Below are 20606 nucleotides of genomic sequence, written 5' to 3'. Positions count from 1 at the left end.
AAGCATCCATGTCAAGACACTAAAGCCTGGCCTGAGCCTGAAAGTACTATGCGGCGGCCCGCCCGAGCCGGACTCAGTTTCAAACCTGACCTGCCTACCCAGCCCGGGACCAAAAGAGTTGGGCCCAGCGCGGCTTGGTTCGGCCCATTAGTCCTTGAGTGTAAGCAAAGCATGGTCCAATTCTTGGAAATTGTGAAGATACCATCGGCGGCACAGGACATTTTCTAGATATAGTTCTGACTGTGTCAGGACTTGGTCTGGCATTGTTGCTGATAAATGAATTGGTAAAATGGAAAGAAAGATTATGTATTCAACCCATTATACTCGTGTGTTAACATGTGATATGAAAGCCTGTGCTACATTTGCCAAATGGTTGCACCGTCCTCCAGCATGCCCATATTGGAGGTCACGTGATCAAAAGATAGCGGGGATGTGGGGAGGGGCAAAGTGAGCACACACGAGCGGAAGGGAGGAAGCGGTCAGCGCGCTTTTCCATGGCAGTAGCACATGCTGTGTGTCGCTGTCCACAAGCTGAGCCCACTCTGTAGATGCTGTGGGGAACTAGCGACACTGAATCGCATAATATGGGACTGCAAGGAGGACAAGCCTCCTCCTAACCTGATGGCCTCACCTGAAGCATGGGAGGCATTTCTAGCCTGGACACCCAACTCCAGGCCATAGAACGAGCTGAAGAGGTCGCCATCAAATATCGGTTGATGGTTATTGGCCTTGCCTGAAGAAACCACGCCTGATCACCCCACCTAACACTGATGAAATAAAGCTTTCCCTATCAATAGTACATAGTTTTCAAAAGTCACCAATAGCATACCTGGCCTGTTGCCGGCATGATGGAGACCTGGGCCTACTACGGGCCTGACCAAGGCTCGACCCGAGCCGAATGCTCCTTGGCCTGAGCCCGTGCCAGGCCCCAATAGAGATAGCTTACCCGACCCAAGCCCAGCCTGTGGGTCGGGCCAGGCTCATGCAGTGCTCTCATGGGCTGTGTGGAAGCGTTTCCTCAGACATGCTCTACAACGAAGGCTCATTGCACCAGTTGCGCTTGTGAATGTTTGTAGCTTAATTTTTTTTACTCAAGGTCCTCACATGCTTTGAGGTGGGGGTATTGCGTGAGGGGGGGGGGGGGGGGAGTTCTAAGAAAGGCTAAACATTGAAAAGGTCAGTGAGCCAGCTCGTCACATAAAATTTGTCTGTATGAACTCAAGTGTTATACAACAGTTGTCCGTAGATGTCACAGTTGTTGCTTATACATCGTTAGGCTGCAGAAAATCAACAAGTCTAACAAATCAACAGAAATCAACAATACTAACAAATTACCGCCCAATATGTATACTGCGATTCTTTAGTAAAGTGATTCAAAAGTTGACGGTTACTCGATTAACCAATTACCTGTTTAAATTTAATATTCTTTCCAATTCACAGTATGGTTTTTATCCTGGCTATTCAACCGACCTTGCTCTTATCTCCCTAACGGATCGCTTAAAGGAAGCTATTGATAAAGGGTATTTTGCCAGTTCAGTTTTCATTGATCTTACGAAAGCTTCTGACAATATTAACCATCACATGTTTTTAAAGTTGGAAGCTATAGGCACAACTGGGTCTTCACTAATGTTGCTACGAACCTATCAGCAGGATAGACATAACATAGTTACAATTTGTTTTTTTTCCAAAGCTAAGGTTACTAACCTAGGGGTACTACAGGGTTCTATTCTCAGACCTTCATTATTTTTAATTTACATTAACGATCTGCCCGGCTGTCTAACATCCGCACACTGTGTATTGTACGCTGACGACACAACCATTATTAACTGCAATAAAAATATTTCATCCTTGGTTATTAAACTCAATAATGACTTAGCTAAAGTTACAAACTGGTGTATAAATAATAATCGTTATTAATCCCTCGAAAACCAAGTTTATTGTATTTAATTGCCCCAGAAACCATCTTGTTCAGTTCCATTGCTGAATCTTGGTTCCCATTTAGTCCCTTCTAGCACTCATTTGTTATACTTAAGGGTAGAACTAGACTCTAACCTCAAGTTTCATTATCATGTCTCGAATATTAAAAAGAAAGTTGCTTACGGCATTCGGTTACTGATTAGAGCCCGGCAATTCTTTAACTGTTTTACACTTGTCTCGCTATATTACGCTTTTATACACTCACACATTAACTACTCGTTAATATGTTGGGGAAATACATATAATACTCACCTCAGTCCACTTCAAACTTTGCAAAACCAAGCAATTAGAATAGTCACCTCTAGTCCCTATAATATTAGGGAGTTTTAGAATAGGGGCCCCAATAGTTTGGGGCCCCAAAGAGCTTTGCGGGTGTTAGCGTTGGGGCACGTAGGAGTGAAGAGGTTTAGAATAGGGTTTGGCGTTTGCGGATAGCGTCTTGCGCTGACAGCGCCACTACGGCGTCAAAGAAAAACTATTAGAAATAATTAAATAAAATATACCATGTTATGATAGGAATAATAATTTTTACTTGCGTGTATTCACGTTTAAGTACAATTTAGAGGTTATTCTCTGTAAGCAGCAAACAATTAGTTGCGCTTAGTTTTGAGCAAACCAACTTTACTAGCCTTCACCAGCCAAGCTTAGCCGTGTTAGGCCTACGGGCCATAAAATCCACAATCAAATTCAAAATCAGCGGCGTCTAATGAGTCAATCTTCATAACACACGCTAGTTGAGAGAAAGCGATAACCGCACTCACTTCTCCTAGCTTGCGAACTTCACGCGTTACTGCGAATTGAACCCAGTTTTGTGCTAGGTTAGAGCCGTCGCTTCGATGGGTGCCGCCATGTTTGCCGACGCAAAGCTTTTGGGGCCGCTATTTGGGCTCCCGCTAAATCGGTGAAATAGCGTTCCCAACGCAAAACCCAAACGGAGTTTGCGTCTTGCGCATGCGCAGTGGCTTCGACGCTATTTCTTTGGGGCCCCTATTCTAAAACTCTCTATTAGCCCTCTCCCATTGCTACACTCTAATAACATTCTGTCTGTCAAAGAAACTGTGTTGTATAATTTGGGTATACTTATTTTTAAGACATTGAATAATGAAGTTCCTGCATGTATAATTCCTAAAAGGTGCCTGATAAACGCTAATGTCACTAGATTTGCTTTACACAATAATCTCATTTTACATCAGGTGCGCACCAACTATGGCAAACAATCGGTTCATTTCGCAGCTTTTTCACTTTGGAATTCCATACCGCTTTGCATCAAAACTTCGCATTCAACATCCATATTTAAAAAACATCTGAAGAATTTTCTTCGAACAGCAAATATTTAACATAATCTTTTTATCTTTTTCTTTCTCTTTATTTTTTTTCTCACCCTTATTACTTCAAATATTCCGTTGTTCTGATACCTTTCTTTTTTATTAATGGTCATGTATATTTCGAAGGTCCTTTTGGGTTCTACTGTTGCATTTATGGTCATGTATATTTTGAAATTATTTTTTTTTTGTATTGCACGTTTGTGTAAAATTTTCTGTCCGTTACTGTCAATTTCGTTTAGTTCATTTAGTTTTGCTGCATTTGCTCCTTGCAATTGTATAATTTCCTTCGTTAGATTTATCGTAACTCCTAATATTGTTTTGCATTCTCCAGTACTTACTTTCTTCTATATTTCCTTATATATCATTTTAATGTAGTTCTTCACGTTGCTTTAGAAAACGCATATTTATAAATAACAGGAGGTCCCGATACAGTCTCCGACTATGGGACCTCCTTCTGTATATTCTTCTTCTTTATAACCTGTAATCTATAATGAATAATTCAATTTCAAAAGAATTACGTCACACATGAAAAAAAAATTATGAACGAAAACCTTCTTCCTATGCAGATATCGCTCAAACAATACATGGACATTCTGTAACGAGACTGGCTTACTTTCTAAAGCTACCATAATCAACACACTATTGGAGATCTCAAAAGTAATTAATAGCAAAATGATTACTTACCTAATTACTCATTTATTTAGATATATAGGTTAAGCAAGACAGCACACCTTGATTGGTTTAATTAATTATTAAGTATACAATCAGTGTATTCTATCCGTGCTAACATATGGGACAGAAACTTGGAGGTTGACAAAGAAGCTCGAGGACAAGTTAAGGACCACACAAAGAGCAATGGAACGAAGAATGTTAGATGTAACGTTGAGAGAGGGAAAGAGCAATTTGGATCAGAGAGCAAATGGGTATAGCCGATATTCTAGTTGACATTAAGAGAAGAAAATGTAGATGGGCAGGCCATGTAGTGCGTAGGATAGATAAACGGTGGACCATTAGAGTTACAGAATGGGTGCCAAGAGAAGGGGAGCACAATCAAGGATGGCAGAAACTAGGTGAGGTTATGAAATGAGGAACTTTGCAGGTGCAAGCTGGAATCGATTGGCGCAGGACAGGGGTATTTGGAGATAGCAGGGAGAGGCTGATGGTGATTATGGTGACTAATATATTTCTATTACCTTCTATGGCTATGCAAATGAGTTTCGATGACATTACAGGGTTAAATATTGTTATACTGTACAATCTAGGCATATCTCGATACCCATTGCCACGAGCAACTTCAGAAAACCTGCACGGTTTATACTCATAATTTGTGGATGGAAGAAAACAAACTATGATTTAACATTTCTCTAATTCGAATGACATTGCCTATACTTTTTCAAATGTGTCCATTGGCGACATATTCACTGCATAATTTTCATCAACTAGTATTTCGCCCCGTAAGATTTAGTCATATGGAGCAAGGAAAAAAGGGACCACCGCACAACGTGATTGCAGCCAAGAGAGTTGTCCCAACACATGGTGAAAACGTCAGAGCGCACAGTAGGTTTTTCTACTCATGTTTATTTCGATACCCATTCGCCTGGAGGAAGGCAAATGTTCCTCCATGTTGGCAAATGTCGATTCGTACTCTGTGATATCGACGCTAGAGTTCACATATTGGGCCGTCACTGAGCAAAGTGACTGGCGCACGGTGTGCTCGCTTGCCGAGGCTAACTGCGTGACATAATGCTCTCTCCTAATTTTTTCCGTCCTTCATGCATAATCGTGCTTCAATCACATAGCTATAACTGATGTTGCTGTTCGTTGGTTTGGAACTACATTTCAGCCTTACCTTTGCGACCACGTGCCTTGACTTTGGTAGTGGATCTCGAACCTATGACCCCATACTCGGAAGCAGAGTGTCTTACCCGCTGGGCTAAAGTGCCCATACTTGCAGAAGGTGAACATTTCTGAACCATATGAATGTGTTGTGCTGATGGTACAAAACAAATGCCAGGGAAAAACAATTTCTAAGAAGGCTTTGTTGAAAGATTCAGTGATGGTGGAATAAAAGCCATCTCTAGGACTACACTACAGCCAACTTGGAGCATTGCAGACCAAAAAGGTTACATAATTTAACCTCCTTGTCAGAGACATCAGGAAAATTTCCGTGTTTGTGAAAATTTAATGTCGAACACACCACATCTAGGGTGCAGTTACTCCAGGTCGACTAAATGATGTTGCCTCTCACAACTGAACAAACAACATTCGTTCGAAATACAATTTTTGTCCATCCATCCATCCATCCCAATGCGTTTCGGTGATTGGTGGAATGTGCCTTCTGTTAGAGCGTTCCTTCACCAACCAATATGCCTGAGGGCTTCTGCGCTTCATGTCGCGCAACACAGACAGATAAGCAGGCTATGAGTTGATAAGGAGTGATGAGTGGTTATATGGGTCTCATCACGGTTGATAATTGTTCAACGCAGATGGATAAGGTGCTAAAGAGCAATAAGGGCTTAATATGGTTGAAGCAGTTCTGATAAGGTTAATAAGCAACGATTAGGGTTGATAAAAGTTGGATCATGTCCGATAAAATAGATCAGGTTCAGATCAGATCACTACACCTGCAGGCTTGGAGTGATGCCTGACACTAGCAAAAGATGTCGAGAGCGAGTGGCGCTATACTAATCCAGGTACAACCAAATTAGGAAGGCCCACTAAGCTTGAACAGACACTCCGTCACCAGAACAGGAATTGGCCTCCCTGGTGCAATATTCGGCCACTGCCTCCCAAATTATTCCTTCAATAAACCCGTGGCCCTCAGCCCCCAACAGCTGCAGAGCATCTGACCAAGGCGGCGGTCAGACCTGTAACGCAGCAGAAAGTGCTAAGAATGTCTGGGTCCAGACAGGCCGCCAATGGAAACTGACCTTGTCAACCTTTTTTTGTCAAACTCTGTCAAGCGAGGCAAGCTTAGCAGGACTCTTTGAGGAACTATCAAACATTTTTTGGGATATCATTTGCCTTAGCGAGATTAGAACTGGTGAGGTTTATACATTCCTCAATAACGGCCATGTCCTCTGCTATAGAGGTCTGCCAGATAAGAAGCAATACGGGGTAGGATTCCTAATCCATAAGGATATAGCGGACAACATTGATGAATTCTAACGCATTAATTAGGGTAGCTGTCATCATCATCATCATCAGCCTGTTATATGTCCATTGCAGGACGAAGGCCTCTCCCTGCGATCTGCAATTACCCCTGTCCTGTGCCAACCGATTCCAACTAGCGCCTGCGAATTTCCTAATTTCATCACTCCACCTAGTCTTTTGTCGTCCTCGATTGCGCTTTCCTTTTCTTGGTACCCATCCTGTAACCCTAATGGTCCAACGGTTATCTAACCGGTGCATTACATGACCTGCCCAGCTCCATATTTTCCTCTTGCTGTCAATTAGAATATCGTCTATACCCGTTTGCTCTCTGATCCAAACTGCTCTCATTCTGTCTCCTAACATTATGCCTAGCAATCTTCGGCAATCTTCGTTCCATCGCTCTTTGCGCAGTCCTTAACTTGTGCTCAAGCTTCTTTGTCAGTCTCCAAGTTTCTACCCCATATTTCAGCACTGGTAAAATGCACTAATTTGACACCTTCGTTTTCAATGATAATGGTAAGCTTCGAAGTCAGGAGTTTGCAATGTCTGCCATATGTGATCCAACCCATTTTTATTCTTCTGTGAATTTCCTTCTCATGATCAGGATTCCCTGTGATTAATTTAAAAACTAGGTAAACATACTCCTTCACAGACTCTAAAGGCTGACTGGCGATCCTGAACTCTTGTTCCTTTGCCTGGCTATTTATCATTATCTTTGTCTTCTGCACATTAATCTTCAACCCCACTCTTACACTCTCTCTGTTAAGGTCCTCAATCATTTGTTGTAACTCGTCTGCATTGTTGCTGAATAGAACAATGTCATCGGCGAACCGAAGGTTGCCGAGATATTCGCCAACAATCTTTACTCCTAATCCTTCCCAGTTTAATAGCTTGAATACTTCTAAGCACACAGTGAATAGCATTGGAGAGATTGCGTCTCCCTGTCTGACCCCTTTCTTTACAGGTATCTTACTGCTTATCTTGTGTATAATTAAGGTAGCTGTAGAATAGAAAGACAGAAAGTCGAGCTAGTTGGTAAGCATTCATTACGCAAAAAAGAGGTGAGGCGTGAAGACAGGACACAAGAGTAGAAAAGTAGAATCTGTGTAGATATTTTCCAAGGTATTTACGTAAGCAGTGAGTTGTAGGTAGCTGGGTAGCTGTAGTCATAGTCAAACTTAATAATAGGTATAGATTATAGGTAGTACAAGCCTATGCTCCAAGATCCAGTCACGATGATGAAGAAGTAGATCAGTTTTATGAAGATATTGAATTAGCAATGAGAAAAGTGAAAACTCAATATACTGTAGTAATGGGCGACTTAAATGCAAAAGTGGGGAAAAAGGAGGTTGGTGAACAAGCAATTAGCAACTACGGCATCGATTCTAGGAATGCTAGAGGAGAGATGCTGGTAGAATTCGCAGAAAGGAATAAGCTTCGAATAATGAGCACCTTTTTCGGGATGCATAGCAACAGAAAGCGGACCTGAAAAAGCCCTAATGGTGAAACAAGATATCAAATTGACTTCACACTTTCTGCTGATCCCAGCATATTGCAGGACGTAGAAGTGATAGGTAGGGTAAAGTGCAGTGATCATAGGTTAGTGAGGGCTAGAATTTACCTCAACTTGAAGAGAGAAAGAGTAAAATTGGTCAAGAAGAAACAGGTCAACCTAGAGGCAAGAAGGGTAAAAGCAGACAAATTCAGGCTGGTATTTGGAAACAAATATGCAGCCTTAGAACAGAGAGATGAAGATGACAGAGATAATGAATGAAACCGTAACCAGGATGGCTTCAGAGGCAGTAATTGAAGTGGGAGGCAAGGCACCAAGGCAACCAGTAGGCAAGCTCTCCCAAGTAACAAAGGACCAAGTAAAGAAGTGGCGAAGAATGAAAGTGTCCAACTTGAGAGATGATAGAATTTGCAGAACTGTCATAACTGATCAACAACGCGAAAATAAGTGATATTTGAAACTATAACATGAGAAAGACTGAAGAAGCTATAAAAAAATCAACGCATCCTGAAATCAGTAAGAAAGAAACTTGGCAAAGGACAAACCAAGATTTATGCACTGAAAGATAAGCAGGATAATATCATCAGCAATCTCTAAGATATAGTAAAAGAAGCGGAAGAATTCTATACTTACCTGTACAGTACCCAGAGGAGTCAGGACACCTCCATTAGAAACAGTAATAAACAGGATATAGAAATCCCTCCTATAACTAGCGATGAGGTCAGAAGATCCTTGCAAGGCACGATACATGCATGTAAGCATGTATCGTGAAATGTGGATACACCTGATAGCAGTCGTGTCATAAACGCAAATTTAGGACAGCCTTCATTTTTCTCATGTGGACATTCATGTGAATACCGGTAATCATGAGAAGCATTTCTAGATTATACAAGGTAAGAAGCTTTATAGTGGGGGGACAAGTAGCTTGCATAACAACCTAAATAGCTCAATTCATGCCAAGCACACAAACTGTTTGAGCAGAGACCATTGGCATGGCAGATTAGCACATCATAGATGAGAACTGGCAGCTTGCTTCCTTTTTATCCTTTACAAATTTGCCTTTTCTGAGAAAGCCAAATGCATGTAAAAAGAAACATGTCAATCTCTGACCAAGAAGGTATAGTAAATGCATTATAGGGAATGAACTGTGAACGAGTCATCAAAGTAGTACACCAAGGTGGACCACTCATTCAGAGTTCTAGAGAATGACTACAGGCCCGTGATGAAGTCGACCATCGTTGAAAACAGTGTTTTCACTCAGCACTTGTTCCCTAGAACTCTGAACAACTGGTCCACCTTGGTGTACCATGGTGGTGACTCATTCAGATGTCATGCGTCGTCATGGTGGAAATTTCGAGCACTTGCTGGAATGAGGCTGACTGGGGTCGTCAGCGTTCTTGTCTGGCGGTAGGACGCCAGTTCTGTTGCAACATTCCGAGTGTCGATACAAGTTGAATCAGGAACGAAGGAGAGTGTCGGTGATGCCTGTTGCACATGAAGTCGCCACGTCTCTGTCGGTTCAGTTTCGTGTGCGCGTTCCTCTTCTGTTCACACACAAGGAATAGGGGAGACGTGTTGCTGTTTGAAGCAAGTAAACCAATGGCAGGCCTTCAGGGGTAAACACCTTGCACCATTCAACCAAAGACAGTCTCTACTGCACAGAGGTCGCTGCTTAGGCGTTCTATTTGTCCGGTCACTACCCACTATTAGTAGTCTTGAACCTATAAGAACACTGTCAATATCAGCCGTTCGCCCAGTCAATGCCCATTAGCAACAAGCATTGTGCATTCATGTAACAGCGTGAGGCGATTTTGTTCGATGATTGGAGTCTTCATGGTACAGACTTCTGGTACCTCCAAAGCGTCTACTGTGATGTCACGGGAGTCAAACCGACTGTGTAGTTTGACTACACTGTAATGGCACGAACACTTAGAAGTTCCTAACATCAGCACAGAGAGGTCTTCTTTCCCAAGAAAAGACAGGTCGAGCCTTTTGGACAGGTCATGTCGAATGAACGTTCTGTGGCTGCCAATCAACATAGAATTGTGCTTTCCGCATGCGCACACTGTTGCCATTTGCATCAGCACAGGTGCTGACGTATAACTGCTAGCAGGAGCATGTGTCACCAGTGGTTTGTCACTTTTCATTGTGTCATAGTTGACAAGTGTATTGCTCTCGGCTGATAGCTGTTGCTCTCATTTCCACATGGCGCAAAATGCTGAAAGATGACGTTTTGAGCAGTACTTGCACTTAAGCCATGCTGCATTATGGCACTTTTGTGCAAGGTGTCCGTCTCTGCTGTACTTTAAAACAAGTTCTTTCCCGTTAGTCTGCATCTAATCTCGTCAGCTGGCATTGTGACGTGGCAATCCTTTATGGCGTGATCACATAAATTGCACAGTACACAGCAGGGATGGTCATTCGATGCAGATCCTACAACCAGCGCTAATGCTGACGGTACCAGTGGTGGTAGACAAGGTTGGCATCACCCGCGAGGATATTTTTCGGTAGAGACTTTGAACGGGAGGCCTGGCTCTATTTTCTGCTTTTGGCTTGCTCCTGCAGGAACTTCATGACCTTATGCACCGCCTCTTGCTGTGACCTCGGAGTAACTCCATCGTCAGCCTCAGACTTCTTCGTGCATTGACGGTTTAGCATGGTGATTGATATCTTTGCGGAGACTGTTTTAGGCTTGTAGCGCAGCTCAGAAAGAGCAAAAAAGGAAGGAGGTAGGGGTAATCAAAGAGAACGGAAAACAGAGTGAGCACTAACTTCCAACTGAAGTTGGAAGTTAGCGCTCACTGTTTTCCGTTCCCTTTGATTACTCCTACCTCCTTCCTTTATTGCTTTACAGATGTGCGACATATTCATAAGTTGTGATACCGCCCCGCTGCCTCTGGCGACCTGTGACGTAACCAAAATTTTGGCCATTCAGGTGAGGCCGAACGAACGGTTCCCCAGCCGAACCGTTATCAGATTCGGCCCATAGTTCCGCTTTCACGCTATTGTCGGCTCTGTCTTTGCTCTGTTTCTGGCCGTGCGTTTGCGTTTTACACAGAAAAGCCGTAGCGCCGTCTGCTGGCGCCGTTTTACTCACGGACAGCACAACGTCACTATGAGACCATGACGGCACCACTCCTCGATTGAAGGGTGGGCGATTTGAACTGCGCTAGAGGTACATGGATGCTTCAGAACGCATTTTCTCTTAAAATAAGTCTCTGCTTCGCATGGAACAAGCGTTTCGAGGTTTCAACAGTCCACATTGACTTAATATTAACCTTTAGTGTCCCTTTAAGTATGATCTTGAATACAAAAACTCTATGTTGGACAGTTTGCGATTGTTATGGATTGTGGCCTCAAAATGTTCTCAGAAGCCCTGCCACTCACAAAGTTCACTGGAGAAAAGGGCTGCCTGTAGTTTCGGTAGGAAAACTTGTATCACTGCTCGGGAACTTGCTTGAGCGGAGGTGCCTTGGGTGACGGATTTGCTCACAATGCTCTGGGTATCATTGTCTTTGGGCCTTGCAGCAGAATTCAGAAAAGCAGACCCTATTCATAGGGTCGTGAATCTTGCCGTGGTACTCCAGAGCTTCAGTGGCTTCCGCCTCATACTCGTCACCATCGTTTGAGGTCGGCAGTCTTCTTGTTGAGCGCTGCAAGTGCCGAGTCTTTGACCTGCAGATCATCCAAATAACTTGTAGGTCGGAGAGTGAAGCATGCTCAACTTGTAGTGCTTCAGTGGTGGACAAGACGAGTTTTGTAGCAGCAGCTCAAAGTAAACATCTGCTGCATTGCAGTTGATCCATTGTCGGTGTAGGACACCAGTCTTCTCCGGGTTTCACAGCACCAAAAACTATGTTGAAAACCGAGACTTAAATCCGTCAGATGCGGTTTATTAATCGAACTGCTAAGATGCTGCTGGCACGAGCCCTCGCCTCACGGATTCTTAACATCTTCGTTTTCTTCAATTTTTGTTATCCTCTGCTGGCAGAATCACAAAAATATTGCCAGCAACTCATACTCATTAGCTAGCTGTGGCCACCTCACCAATTCTAGCATAAATCCAGGGAAAACACGGGGAAGGCAGGAGATGGAAATTCAAGACAAGGAGCAAAACGAGAACCAGGTAAAACCAAGAGCCAACGTTTTGACAAGTGACTTGTCTTTTTCAAGGCGACATATGCTTTCTTTAGCACAGTATATATAGGTAGGGTTTTTCTAAAGGGGAGAGGGGGTAACGGGGTGGGCGAGGGAATGACCTAGGGTGTGTTAGTGGCAAAAGTTTAGAATTAAAAAGAAAGGTGTGTTATTCAATGTCGGTGGAGGAATGTGAGGAAGGTTGTGTGTCAGCCAGCCGTACGTTTTTTTCGTGGAGGAGGCCTGGACGACAGGGGGGAGGGATTATCTGCTTCGCTGTCAATGAGCTATCAATTTCTCTGGAAGAGAGAATAAAAGAAGTGGTGCTCACGGAAAAAAATTACTACTACTAACTATATATTACTCGTCATGCCTCGTTCTGTCCACTCTCTTTGTTCTCGTCTTTGTGCACTTTTACAGTTTCAAGATGCAAGTAAACCAACTAGCCTAGTTGTCCATTCTGTTACATTAATAACTTGCTCTAGTCAGCATGCTGACCCTGCATGCAGTGTCCTAGCAATAATAAGTTGTCACATGGTGGGGTCTCTGCGCTTTGCCATCTTCACTGGTGTGCAGGCAAATGCTATGGGGCAAGATGCTGTGTAGAATATAATCAATTGCATGGCATTTATCTAACCACTTCACTAATGATTCACTTCTCAAGATTTCAACATGTAGGTTGATTCTGCATAAGTTTAAACTGAAGCTCTCTTTACCTACTTTCCCGGGCTTGCTTTGCTGTAGGGTCGGCCGATATCTCACCTTATATATATGTAGGTATAAATACAAATGTTACACAACTACATGTGCAGAGTAGAAAGGAAATGGAAGGCATGGAGTGGCTTGTATAACCCATTTGTGTTTGACCAAGAATATTCCCACCTTTGTTCTGTGTAAGTAAAACAACCAAACTTCCTACGTAAAACCTGGACATATAATGTTGGCCCTCCGGCATCTCGAAAGAAAATATTTTTTAAATGGAACAGTTAATTACATATATTTAATGGATTGCTTGATTTGCATTATTTTCTTTCATTTAGCCACTCAAGTCTGTCGCATTGGGTGTGGGCCCCTTCTTGGCCAGTCCTCCAGAATGGGCATGTCTTGCTACGGTTCCCGCATAACATTCATCAATCACGAAACTAAATAAAACCAAACCAGTCTTTGTACAGCATCAAATAGGTACCACCAATTGTGAATGCATCACCTCACATAGATTCCAACTTGTGAGTTGGGTCTGCATTTTCTTTCTTCTTTAATTGTGCAAACTTTATTAACAATTAAGGCTTTTGAGAGAGAGAGAACTTATAAGAAAGGCAGAAAGGTCGGCCTGGGCTAGCATGCTCTGGCCTGGTACTGTCCTTTACTTGATGCTTCTGTTCTGCCAGAATGATTTTCATCATGCGCCGAAAAGTCGTACCACCTTCTGTTACAAAAGACAGAGGCCAGCCTATCTGCATAGATAGTTAATTGTTAAACCTCTTGAACAGCAAGTTATCATGCAAGAATAAGCGTATGTCATTTATCTCGGGAGCATCGCAAATGCCGCTCGCATGGCTGAAGCATTATTGACACGCCCTCCTCGGTGCCGCATTTGCAGTTTGGTAATTTGCAGCGAAGTGCGTCCGCAGTAAACGTCTACGAGCCGGCCAACCAGCGCATACAGCAGCACGCGTACACGCGCAAGCGGCGCGCCCGCACCATGTGTCCTGCGTGCACATGAACCCCCGCACATGCAGTTGCCCTTATTTCCCGCAGAGCCGGCCACCTAAACTCACCGAACAAAACAGCGATGTCTCGAACGTGTTCAGTTGGTTGCCACACGACACTCACTGATTTGGCGCAATCTGCTCGGCGGACTGCGATCGTGAATGGGCGCCCACAAAGAAGACAACACGCGCCACCAACTTTGAGACGGGAAACTGCTAGCACAGCGAATAGCGGTGGCGCTACGCATCCGCCGGTCTGCCTAGCCACATATACGCTGCCTCTGATAAACGTACGGCAAACGCCTTGCAGCACATTTCCCTACTGCGGTTCCCGCACAGTTAGCTGCAATCAGATTTCGTCAAGCCGCGCTCGAAATGTACTTGTTTCTCGACAACCCGCTCACTTGCAAACGTGATTGCACTGCTGGGACCACTGCCCGATGCTGCGACGCATAACTTCACAGAACCATCTCGAAAACGGTCAGTGGAGTCCATTCAGTGGCAAAACCAACACAACTGCACACAGAAGCGGAACAGCGGCATGCAGCCGATGTCGCTAGCAGACCGTGCTTGCAGATCTTTATTTGTTGAAAGCGCTTCACCTTCGTTTCGATTCCGACTTTTAACACTTTTGTACAAACCAAAATTATTTCGAGTTCACAAATGGCTTTGTATTTCTAGAATGTGATGTACTTAATGAATGATTTAGTACTGTTATGTACTGTGAAACCATGGATTATGTTATGGTGTACGGAATGGGGCAGTGCGTCGTTTGTACAGAAAAACAATGGGAGAAACGGGGGGGGGGGGGGGGGCGCTTCTGCGATGACGCCACCAGTGAGGCGCTGCGGTCGACTGGCATGCTTAACGCGCGAAATTTAAACATGTTACGCAACACTTTCTGCATTTATAAACTAAAACGCTCTCAAAACAGAACTGACATTCTTATAATATGCAAAAAAATAAATAATACGAGCTGTTAAGGTACATCAATAACGCCGTCTATGCTTCCACGTTTTCGACGACGGATCATGCAGTGTTCCTGATCGTCTGCTCAGCCAATGGCTCAGCGTTTCGGTTGCAGAAAACACACTCGTGAGCTCGTTCCGCTCGGTAAGCACGCATGTGTTTAGTATTTCGAAATACACAAGGATGAAAAGCCCGGCAAGAGCACCTCCACTGTGCCTGGTCGGTTGCACGAGATTCCTTTAATTTTGTATCAGCCAGAAAAGCGGTCGCCAGGTTTCACTGAAGAAAAAAAAAAGAATACTGCTCTGTGACGAATGCAGCCGCTAACGTTTAGATATTTCGCTTCGTAAAAGGGCGCCTAAGGGCAGTAATACAGCCAATGTTCTCAATGCGCAATACCTGAAGCAGCCCGGAGTTGTTGTGATCGTTATGCAGGAACATCAATGCACGCGCGCGCGCACAAACACACACATGCACACACACAAAGTACATTTGCAAACCCAGCGCTTGCCGTGCACATAAAGGATGTGCGAACGCGGCAGAAAAAACCACAGCGAGCAATCGGCGAGTTCCAAACGTACACCCGTGAGCAAAAGTATACGGACCAAGGGGTCACTGAAAAGAGAGAATTTCTTCGTAATTAACACGCATAAGGGGAAACTTACGAGTGCACTAGAAAATTCGTAATGCCAAGTTTGAACTGCAGTCTTTAATTTCAAGTTGCATTAACAGACAGACGAGAAAGTTAGCTTTATCGAGCAATCCCTGGTCCGTAGGCTTTTGCTCACGGGTGTAACGCATGACCTCCGCGGCAACCACAACTGTCAATCCCGGAGGTCCTCTGTTGCACCATTATTTTTACTCTTGCCAGTAATGAGTCCAGGCTGCAGCAACAGATGGCGCTGCAGTCGGCGGTGGCTTGAGATTTTGTGGCGAATGGACGTGCTTTTCGGGGCTCCGTGGCGGCGACGAAATCATACGTTCTTGTGCATGCTTTGAGCTTGCTTCTGTTTTTGATTTGCCGGTTTTTTTCCCTTTATATTGTAATTGGGTGGTTTTCTTTTTCCCTTTTTTTGTCTCTCGTATTTCATGCGCTCGGGTGTGCTTCGTGTACATTTAATTTGGCAGGATGGTTACAGCGCCCTTTCGCGCCACGTGCTTCAACACGTGCAGCCGGATCTGACGTTGAGTTATTAGAGAGACTAATAGATATTAGTAATAGTCGAGACTACTAATAGTTGAGTTGACTACTAATACACTACTGATAAATGACTAATAGCTGTTAGTGGTTTTACTGTGCGTGTTTTGGTAGGAAAGTGAGAGCGTGGGCGCGTGCGAGAGCGTGTCATATCTTGGGTCTCCGCAACATTCATTGCTTTTGAAAGAGTGGTGAGAGTTGCTTTGCGACATTTTGAAGCTTTGTATCTTGTGCGTATCGGTTTTTGCTAAAAGGTACGTGCTCTGCATTATTATTACAGCATTTGCATCAGAAAACGCCGTGCGATAAATCGCAAGAAAGCCGCGAAAGCAGGCAGTTCGCGGGGGGTCCCTCAAGGCAGATGAGGGGACGGATGAGTATGGAGAGGGAATCGAGTCAACCGGCACACACTGTGATGTTGATACTAGGCTGCAGAAAATAGGAGGCCTTCCAGGAAGAGCTTGTCAAACAGGTGGAACAGCTCAAAAATGAGCTAAACAGGCAATCTGATGCACGGAAGGTAGTTGAAAAAAAATGACTTGAGGAAGCTGAGGAAAAACTGAACAGGGCCACCATTGTGAACGAGAATCTGTGTGACAATGCAACGCAGACCTCCGACGCGACAGAAGAGGGAGTCTCAGCAAAGTACGCTGAATGCATGCAGCGTGATGAAGAGTTAGCTGGAAAGAGCGGCTCCTACCTTGAGGCCGCCACGCGGAAAAAGCAGGAGTTCAGGGGACAATGCCCCTTGTCGAGTCCGAATCACGCGAAAAAGGACAAAGGGCAGCAAGGAGAGGTAAGAGAGAGTGAAAGGATGATTATCGCCGTGACTAAAACCTGGCTGTATGCTCAGAAGCAAATGTGGAGAGGGTGAAAGGCGATAAAAGAGTGGCGGTAGGGACATTTCCAGGGCGGACACTGGGTTCTGTCATGGAGTGAGCAAAAGAAAAGCTCGCGGAAAAAGCCCACGTGCGCAACCTTGTCATAGTAGCAGGTGGGCTAAATGACGTCCTAAACAGGAAAGGGACAAGACTATGCCAGCGCCTGGCGAAGGGGGTGGATGACTTGCGCCAGCTGTCACCTCAGGCGCAGATCTTGGTGTACACGGTACCGGACGTGCCTGTGCGTGACATTCACGTACAAAGAGCCGTAGTGGCTGCTAATGAGGCGATATCCCAGGTAGCACAAAAGAAATACGTAACGTTTTCGTAGCGTTTATCCAAGACGATAAAAACGGGTTAAAGAAGACACGAATGAGAGAACTTCGGCCGGAAAACGTCGTATATCTCTGCTAATGTCCGGCTTAATTACTTTCTTGAGACGATCTAGAACAGGTCTGCAAGACGTATTCGAAAAGCTGGTCTAGAAATAGGATTGGGAAAGACGCAAGTAATCTCTTTGCCAAAACTATTCGTAACCAATTTCTAAATGTTTTTAGGACGTTATCAAAAAGCTGGTCTAGAAGCGGTCTTGAAAGGTTTACAATCATCTGAAGCTAATTTTCGCGGGTGACGGGCGCGATCAGACATCGTTGTTCAAAACACGCGTTTAGTTTCGCCTCACGCGACTGGCCTATGCCGCGCAGACGTCGTCAGCCGCACCCGTTGGCACGGCCTAGGCCAATCGCGTGAGGTGAAACTGATCGGGCGTTTCGAACAACGATCTCCAATCGCGCCCCAGATGAGTAGAAGCGTCGGTGTTGACTGTAAGAGCCATGGCACAGTGCCAAGCACTGTTCCCCGCATGGCCGCCGCATCCTCTACCAAGTCGCACGAAAATGAGCCTGTTAGGAATAATAAATCCTTAATACCGCCTTTAGTAAGCTACGGTGCTTACAACCACAATGGGAATGACATCCTGCAAAGAACAAATGGCCACGTCTTGGCAGGTGGCCAGACCAAGCCCTTCATGCCAAAAGTGCATGAAATGAGAACATTGTGACAAAGCAAAAACACTTTATTAAAATGTAATGCTTATGCAAGGTTCGAACAAACTGTGTGAGAAATGCAAATAGAAGTAAAAGTACATCAACAATGACAAAAGTCGCAGAAAGGATTCGTAATGAACTCGAAAGTGAACATTCACTAGCACATAAACAAAATTCCAAGTACACATACAAAAATGAACAGAAAAACCTGGATTGTACTAAAGGGTCTAATTTATCATAGTAAAGTGCACGTGCTATTAGATGGACTAGTGTTATGCAGAAGTGACATCGGAGCGAATGGAAGAAGTAGACTGAAAAATGCAAGAGTATGAATCGGATGGTAACTGCCTCCAAGCAATGTTACCAATCAGCTAGAAGCTTGAAAAGAGCACAAAAAGAAATACCACCGCATACCATCATAAAACAATCCTGTGACAGAAATAAAAAAATGGGAACAATGCAAAATTGGAAATACTGCCTTTAGGATATATCAAAGAAGGTAATGGCGAGAAAAAATACCCATACAACAAAAAAGCAATAAAGTGAAATTAGTACAGAATACTTAAACGGGGGATTCAGTGTAACAAGTGAACACTACTGTAGTACAGCGAACGATGAGACAGTAATGCTGCATCTTGCCACTCCAGAACGTGAGAAATGAATATGCAAGCCTGATATTAGAAACTTACATAAACATGGAAATAAACCGGAATGCACTGGAAGCTGCATTTGTGTAACAAAGGAAGCAATGGTCATAACAGAGTCCTTCCATGTTTTTCTGGTCACGAAACTCCGCCGTCACGCTATGGGAGAGGTTCATATGCTGCCCAAAGGTGCCGCGACGCGGCGCCACTGTGCCACAGAGGGCATCGTTCGCGTACCGAAATGCGTGCGCAGTGCGAGGCGAGCTGACTTTTCGGGAACGTTCTGTGCATGTGCTGTGCTATTTTTCGAGTGTTGGGCTGTTTGGTTGAAGTGGTGGGGTGGGACAACGATGCCGAACACGTGTTGCGTGCCTGGGTGCCGTTCCGGCTACAAGGGCACGACCGAAAAGGTGTCGTTGTTCTGTTTACCTAATAACAAGGAGCAGCGCGAGAAATGGAAGCGGGCCATACCGCGGCAGGAAAGTGGCGGTTTTAATTTCGAATCGAAGTATACACGTGTGTGCGCGAAACACTTTGCTCGGACATCGTCACTGCGTACAATTTCAACATCAACGGCGACGACGTGTCCCTGGAGCGTGAGAAGCCGACGCTGAACACATTTGCTTTATGCTTTGTTGCAACCTCAATTTGTGTTATACCAGGATAGAGTAGTTCACAGCAATAGCGCCCTTACCCCGACCATCTATGAAAGGTATAGCATTAGAATTCCTTTAAATGCAAGTGTTAAAACAGAATAATATGCATTGTTTTATTTTCCATTGTCCTTTAGTCTTGGCTAATGATGGGCTACAATTCTTCAATTGCACGTACTTTTAAGTCTATAAGCTGCTATGAGTAAGAAGGTTATTAGCACACTGTTAGCTACATTTGTATTGTGATTTGCTGAGCAAGTTTTGTCTGCATGTTTAAGTAACAGCTGAAGAAGTAGAAAGATGGTATCTCTAACAAGCCATTTAAAAAAATTGCTGTATTTGTGATGTGGCTACTTGTGTTCGTTTGAGAGTTCTTTAGCCGTGTGTTATGAAATGCTTATGCTTTACACTTTCTTGTTTATAGAAACAATCGACTATGCATTCTGTACTTATTGCCATTCGTTTGCTGGTGTTTGTTTCCTGCCTCCCAATGCATACCTCTCACGTTTGATCTTATTTCTTTATGCGTATTATATCAGTGTCATGCTTTTAACAAACTTCTTGCATTGTGAATGGTGGACCATTTGTGACCGGACGCCTCCGTGCTATCTGTATTTCGCTCCGCTTATTTTACATGATAAATAAATGATCGTGCTTGTATTTTGTTTTTGCACCAACACGTTTTATTTATTTTCTTAATCGAATTATAAAGTTTTTTTTTTCATTTTTCGACCATGATAAGAATATCAGGACCGGTGATTGCAACATTTTAACATATTGTAAATAGTTGCGAATTAAGAACCAAAATACCTAGTCTCGTCGTTTCTGCGTCGAAACCACGAGCAGTGAAGTGCTGGGCTTACTGACGCTTCTAAACGACTGCTTGCTAAGGCAATTGCCTAATTACAGCTAGTTTCAACTGTGCAGGTCCTAACACTTCAGGTTCGCCTTAATCCGTTGTTAAAAGCCGCACCGAAGGCATTTAGCAGGATGCGTTGTTGGGCAAGTTGGTTCATTGTAATAGGAAACATTGGTTGCGCTTTCTAGACAATCACATGTAAGAAGACAGGACAGGTCTGTCTGTCCTGTCTTCTTACATGTGATTGTCTAGGAAGACATTTAGTAGCGAAGTTCGTCTTGCATTAATTCTACCTAAATCTTATTCAGAAATGACATCGATTTGCAAGAAATCTTAAGCGCATGGAGCAGCTCAGTTCCCTTTTCTTTGTCATTAAGTATTCTACGGTAGCAGCCCTTTGCAATAGCAATTTCATTCTTTTGATCTCGTTATAAGATACTGCCCACAGAGTCCTTCTATGCCACAGTTTAACAGAAACTGAACAGCTGTGCTCGGCGAACAATCTGGCGCTATGCGCAACGGAGAATTGGCGCTTACTCCTC

At 44.0% G+C, this 20606-nt stretch overlaps 2 protein-coding genes across 9 annotated transcripts in view; one reads left to right on the top strand and one right to left on the bottom strand.

Annotated features, from left to right (window-relative positions):
- The window catches only part of LOC142567711 (methylthioribose-1-phosphate isomerase), a 121768-nt gene extending 107751 nt beyond the window's left edge, over nucleotides 1-14017 (bottom strand). For 2 of the 4 annotated variants that reach the window (XM_075677886.1, XM_075677888.1), the window contains exon 1: nucleotides 13884-14017. The gene's annotated coding sequence lies outside the window, so the exon portion shown is untranslated. The remainder of the gene's footprint in view (nucleotides 1-13883) is intronic. The other 2 variants (XM_075677885.1, XM_075677891.1) reach the window with 1 other exon arrangement.
- LOC142567709 (uncharacterized) overlaps nucleotides 1-20606 on the top strand; it is a 210774-nt gene that overhangs the window by 21116 nt on the left and 169052 nt on the right. Inside the window, exon 1 of one of the 5 annotated variants that reach the window (XM_075677884.1) lies at nucleotides 12925-12998. The exons of 3 other annotated variants lie outside the window; for them this stretch is intronic. The gene's annotated coding sequence lies outside the window, so the exon portion shown is untranslated. Of the gene's footprint in view, nucleotides 1-12924; nucleotides 12999-14205; nucleotides 14295-20606 lie in introns of those variants that run through there. One more of the 5 variants, XM_075677882.1, reaches the window with a different exon arrangement.

Source organism: Dermacentor variabilis, unplaced genomic scaffold (assembly GCF_050947875.1).
Source record: "Dermacentor variabilis isolate Ectoservices unplaced genomic scaffold, ASM5094787v1 scaffold_14, whole genome shotgun sequence".
NCBI lineage: Eukaryota > Metazoa > Arthropoda > Arachnida > Ixodida > Ixodidae > Dermacentor > Dermacentor variabilis.
This window is presented reverse-complemented; position numbering and strand designations above follow the sequence as displayed.